Here is a 6,912-nt window from a genome sequence, read left to right as displayed (position 1 = left end):
GAGATATTCAGGGCACCTGAAGTGGAAGAGAGACCCAAATACTTGTACTTGAGATGGACAACCATTGCCACAAACCCATAACATAGTCAGGTCTTTCTGCCAAGGTTTTGTATAAACATGCAATTATCTTGCACCCCGCTTTTGGGCAGTAGCAAAATGCTGTGGAACAATTGTCTAAAAAACAAAGCCAGACCTCAGACAAACTCTACGTGCAAACTGAATCCTAATCTGAGCTAAGGACTGTTTCCAAAGCTCTCATAAAAAACATCTAATTAAATGTAATTTTTAGAGTGCTCTGTTTTTTCAGTCCATCACATTTCATAAATTTTCTTTTATGTATGTGAAATGTTTTGGGAGTATGAGAACTTTTATACATTTGAAGTTTGAAGCTGTATCAAAACCTCAGGAAACAGGCCCATTTAAGAGGAGATACTTCTGTGTAGGTGTAGATAAACTATCTGACAGACAAAATATCGGCAAATCTGGTGTTGGGCCTAAGCATTGATGTTCCTGATTTTTGAAACACACTTTTGTCTGCTTTCAGAGATACAATAAAATATATTTGCTACGAGAAAGTTTCTGTCCCTAGAGATATAGGAGAAGAAACCCACAAAAAGAGTAGATGAAAGGGAAATTGATGTTGACAGGAGCCAGTGGAAGCACACAGGGCTTCGGTAACAGCCTTCTGGTCTTCTGGGGGCTTTGTTTCACAATCCGACACCCTCCCAAGACAATGAGCTGGCAAGCATCACCGGTTCCAGAATTTGGCTCCAAATTAGAGTGGCGTAATTACTGATTAATGTTCTTTGCTGGAAATTAATAACTGCTTTGCATCTCTCAGAGAATGGATTGAAATCCTTTCATATTTTACAAGTAAATTAAAGCTGTCTAATTGGATTTCAACTTCAGGAATTACAGGTATCCACCTGCACATCCTGTAATGATGATTTTAAAGCTGATTTGAGGCCATATTGTCGTATGCGGGCATATTGTCATCATCCCATTGATTCTCTTTCAAAGCTGTTATCAGATCCTGTCAGTCAGGTGTAAATCACAGAAATCTAGGAAGTACTTTGCAGTAGTAACATTAGATTTTTGAAATATCTTCTAATTAGTATTTTTTTAAAAAAATATCACCCTCACAAAGTGAGAAGTTAAAGGGAATCCAACAGTTTCAGTGTGTCATACTTTCACAAAAATGAATCTAAAATGACAAGGTAAGTAATGCACATTTTAAGAACTTGCTTTTTACATCATTTTCTAACTTACTTTATTTGATGAGATAGCTAAGACTGTCTGTTCATTAAAACAGAAATCAAGCGAATTATAGGAAATGAAACCAGAAAGAAGTTTTATGAGGAGGCAGCATCAGATTTGATGCTCACTTCTGCCCTTTGTTTCTTTTTTGCTCTGTTGCACCAGGCAGAAATAATATGCATTTTAAAATTGAAAGAAGTTTGGCTCTCAGGACTCATCACGATGGTCACATACATGTTGTCTGTGTTGATTTCACAATAAGCAAGAAGAAAGCTTTCACTTTCCAGATCCAGTTTGATCACTCTGAAAAATTTTAATTGTTCAGTTTCCCAACATCTGTGTGTTGTAAGAAAACTGACCCATAGAAAACTGAGCTTTCTCCAAGAAAAATGACTAATTTCCAAATCTGTTTCATTCATTCATCTTTGTCTTAATTATATTTAAATTCAGTTTGCTGCATTATTTTAAACACCTTTTTGTTTGTTTGTTTCATTTTATTTTTTGCTTTTATTGTCTACCCAGTGAATTTCTTAATGATATTATTCTACATTGGAAATCAGAGGTCTAACACACCATGCTGGGAAGCACAGATTATCCTGACTCTTGCATGCCTGAGCCAACAGTTACCATATTCCCTAGGATTGCTGCCACAAGGTCTTCAGGGAGTATTCTTCCAGATTTTAAATGAGGAATAACCTTTAGTTAAAACAGAAGCATCCAAACAGATTAGATATCCTGTTTTAGCTGGAAATGTATTCTAGGCCAAAATGATTTGGGGATCTTTGTTTTTTTGTTGGTTTTTTTTTCTGACAAATATTCTTCTATACTTGTTCCTTATTACTTGGCATCTCAAAACTGCAGCTTTATGTAACAGTTAGCATGTCCAGTTTAGTAGATTTGGAAGTGATTATGAAACCTGAATCGCTAGAGAACTTTCCTCAGACAAAAATTCATGATAGTACATATTTGTGTGAATTCAGAGGTGAATGATTTGTCAGAAAGCACTAATGTCCTTCCTCACAAACCATATTAGCAATTTCAAATCTGTCATATCCTTCCACACAGGAGGCTGTTAAATTGGTTTTAATGTAAAAACAACAAATTGTACTTGAAAATTGTGTGGAATAATACTTAGATTGCTTTCTAAATGAGAAGTATTAATAATATGACATGAACCACAAGTGAAAACTTCACGTGTGGATAAAGGTATGATTTGTTCATTGGTGCTTTTGCAAGACCCTTGGAGAGCATTGAGAAAATGTCTCTGATGAGTAGGTTTTGTATCTGGCATTAATGGAAAGATGTGTCACACCATGTCCAGTCTAGAAGTTCATCATTATCTACTGTGCTTCTGGAAAGTTATTACTTATTTTAGCAAGTATAGAATATACTTAGGGATCATTAAACATGCTGAGGAGCTAAAGTTACTGTGAAGAATTTGCTTTTAAAAAACCACCAGTATAAATAAAAATCAGAAACCCATTAGGAACACATAAGAAGCTAATGTAGATAATTCAGAATTTCCATCTTTTGTGAAGTCATCCCCAGGGGTGTATTTAAGCATTGTTAGTATTTAGGGAGGAGCTGGGTAAATGGAGAGAACCTAGATACAACCTCACATTACCTAATCTTCCATTAGCTATCTTCTTTCCAAATTAGCCCCTTCTTTCCCCATGATTCATGGTGTGAGAGATGTGCCACAAAACACAGCACGCTGACTGGGCAATCTCCTAACTTAGCCAGAAAGAAATGTTGAAAGCTGGACGTCTTCATGTGGACTGGAGGAAACCACCTATTTCCATTGGGATTTAACAGCTGCAAGCTTCACCGGAGTGGTCCATTTCCAGAGAATCCTAATTACAGCACAACTGTGCGTTGGAAAAGCACCCGGACTGAAGTCCTCCTCTGTTAAATAGTATTTAGCACTAGGTGTCCTACATATAGCTGTCCTCAACTCAAATAGGAACCACTACAACTGTGGGTTCCTAGTTTTCTGAAATAAATATTGCTGAATCTCTTTTTCTGAACCTGTTCCAACTGGCACTCAGAAAACTACCATTCACTAGAAAACTTTGTAGGTCAGAGCATGTCTTTGAAATGCAGAGAAATCAAGTTCTGGTCTCTATTATATTCGTCATCCGTATAAATACTTGGTTCCACTGGGCTGTAAACACAACTCAATAGCAGACTAAAGGCTTAGGTTTATGGAAATTTCTGTAAGCAGAAGAAGATTTTTCTCCACTGAAAATTATCAAAGTTGCATAATACATGCTTCATTTCAGTCCAGAAGGCTTGAACAGATCTTGGTGGTAGCTCTACACCAAGCAAGAAGTCATAAGCAAAGCTTGGGAATAGAATGAATAATTACAGAAGTTTCCCTGGAACTGGAGGTCAGGTTTGAGCTTTACTGGACTCAACCTCTGTTCCCATTAATGCCAATAAGGATTTTGTTATGGACTGAAACATACTCAAGAACGGGGCAAAATCTAGCAAAATTAACCATAAAGGGTTCTGCAACATAATCATGTTGTGGCTCCAAGACTTGAGGCTGTTAGAGTGGTCCCCAGGGATGGAGTGCCGGGGAGAGGAGTTGGCCATGTGAGAAACGGTGGCTTCACTGGATCCAGCAGTGAAAGTCATCCAAAGTGCAGGACTTTTCCAGGCTTTTGTCATCACGTAGTGACAGGAAGGATGATAGCTCATAAAAACTTTTGTTTGAGGAAATTCTCTCGATTTTCTTAAACACTCATCCAGTCCTTTAACAGGACAATAGCCTTGATAGCGAGCTCCACAAGTTGTTTTTATAAATCTGAATGAATATCAGATCACATTTTCAGATTTACACTTTATGGAGCACAATTTTCTCTGATGATTTGCAGTGCCTTCTAACAAGGCACATTTACACAGCTTTTGGCAGGACTTTCCCCACCGAAGGGGAAAAGTGATTTATTTTTCCTTGCTAATTACACTTGTAACTATACTTAAAATCAGGGAAAGTGAACGGGCTGAAAAGTTGACCCTAAACTATATGTGGGAGGCAGGGTGCCAAGAAGTATTGAAACACATGTGAGTTGTGTTTTCTTAGCAGGAAAGGCAGCAATTGTGAAAGCTCGAGGATATCTCCACTGAGTGGTAAAGCTGACAGCAGAAAATCAAAGAAATCTTAGCACTAAGGCAACAGTGTAACAAAAAAATATGCGTCAGCTCTCCATGGCCATGCAGATTATTGCTGAGATAAGACTGTGATAGAGGTTAAGAATTCTTTCCCAGTATGGTGTTGATATTGCAAAAGCTTTAATCTGTTGTTCTTTGCCTTTTGGATCTCTTGCTGCAGAACACAGACACTACCAAGTCGACAAAAGCTGTGTTTGCACATGATGGCCACTTGCAAACTAGCATTTTAAGTTCAAGTTTAGACATATGAGCATGCAAAGCAAAATGAAGTGGAAAGCTATGATTTTAATGGGGATTTAATCTCTTTTGTTCTTTGACCTTTTGTGGCTCTCAGAATGCATCAACACTTCTGTCGCATGAATTGCCTTGTTGGCTTAGTTCATGCTGATTCAGCCAAGCAGGCATTCAAGTGCGTCTAGAAGTGTACATTTTGATGACATTTTGTACTCTTCCTAGCAGCAAGTACTATAAGCACTGCCTGATGGGGTATAAATCCTGTGAATCAGCACAGGCCCCAGCTGAGATCCCAAGCACAGTGATCCCAGCAGCTGGATGGAAAGAGCCTCATACCTCAGTTAGAAAGCAGCTCGAGAAAGCAGCCACTCAAATTGCTGGCAGTGCACTGAGTCTAGGGGAGCCACCGAGCCAGAGGAGCACCTTCTCTTCAGAAGGCCAAAAAAAGGCACTTGAGCAGAGCTATAACAACCCATAATAAAACCTTCCCAAATCTGATTGATAAGAAAATAACATACTGCAGTTTCTCTTTCATAGGCATTTTTCACTCCTTAACAGGCATGCTTTACTTCTTCTTCCCTTTTATGCCACGAAGTCTGCTCGACCAACAGCCCTACAGTGGCAGTCTCCTAGTTAAAAGTGCAACAGAAACTGAGTCTCTGCAAAAGGAACCCTCCACAGAAGGCACGAGCTGACTGAGGCCCTCTGCGATGGTGATCAGGCAAGGTGGAGCCAGCAGCAACTTGTGGATTCGCTGCGTGATGACAGGTCTCACATTCTCTCACACCGGACTCTTCAAAACAACCAGGTTTCTGGGATTTCTTATCACAGTCTATCTCCCTTCTGTGCCCTCCTCTCAAAAATTCAACTATGCCTTAATGGTACACTAAAATAAATTAGGAGATTCTCTCCAGGCATTTGTGTATCCAAGCTGCAATTGCAGATCTGGATATTAGCAGGGATATGTGCTATAACAAGAATATTATATGGAAGAAAAAGGTCTGGTAAGATAAAAATAGGTTAGTTTTGTATTTGAAAGCTGAAAGATGATTGGTACAAATGTTTCACATCACTGGAGATCACAAAAAAAAAATAAAAATAAAAACAGATGAGTGTTTACCAGCTTTAAAAAAGATTTACAGCTTGTAAGGTTCAGGTGCAAAACAAAAACTGCAGGTGTAGTCTTGAGAGTTTTTCATTTAAGTGGCTCAGCTCCAGAGGGAGGAAAGGTTAAATCTATTACATGGGAAGAATCAGCATGATTTAGGAATATCCTGGGTACAGAAACTTAGAGAGCTGTCTGAGTTCAGTAGCATTCATGTCACAGGCCAGTGAGAGCTGTGGGGGTAGAATTGTCCGTGTGATGATGAAAAGAGGTAACAGAATGAGTGCATGGGGGGGGGGGGGGGTGGAGCGGAGCTGTTGCTGCCATGTGGGCCAGAGTATCCTACGCATGATAAAATGCCTTAGATGCTTTCCTCACATGGTGAAATTCTTAAGGCTAGATCTTATATTTAGCAGGACAAATCCTTTTATTCTCCTTCAGCATGATGCTTCTATAAGGCAGCTCCAGCTTCTGTTTGGGTATCGCCACCTCCCCATGTTTACTGCAACTATGCCACAGCTGCCTTCAGAGCATGCTTTGGTCAGTTCTCATTTTAACTTTTTGACTGCCCGTTTCTTTTTATTTTATATTTTCAGAAGTACTGAGGCAGGAAAAAATTAGGTGACCAGAAAAGAGTCTATCTTAGGTATGTGATATACACACATCTATCTGAAAATTAAGACATATGACCTGCTGTTGTTTCGGAATTCCCAGGGCAGAGCAGCTCACTGGGCTGCCAGCTTTTGCCATCTGTCAGACATAGTTCTCACACTTCATAAGGCTGACTTTCACACTGGTGCTATTTTCCTTAACAGTTAATAAATTCCGTCCAAATCTCAAAGTGTTTCACATAGTTAGCTGAAGAATACCTCTGATAAGGCATGCTTGTGTAGCTTAACAGACCTCCGAGGAATGAATGCCATGCCAGCTTTTCCATTGAAGGAAATACAGATAATGATCCTGAACAGTGAATGCTGAAACCATGTGATTAAATAAATGAACGTACTGTAGAAGGCTAGAAAGGAAATAAGTACTGGAACTGAACTAATTTTTAGAGAATGTCAGCCACCTATTGCAAGTTGTATTTCACTTAAATAATTGGTATATGTAGTGTTAAATACAGATGGTACATCACAGTGGAA

This window comes from Anser brachyrhynchus (assembly GCF_964034855.1).
Source record: "Anser brachyrhynchus genome assembly, chromosome: 4".
Classification (NCBI taxonomy): Eukaryota; Metazoa; Chordata; class Aves; order Anseriformes; family Anatidae; genus Anser; species Anser brachyrhynchus.
Note: the sequence above shows the minus strand (reverse complement) of the source record.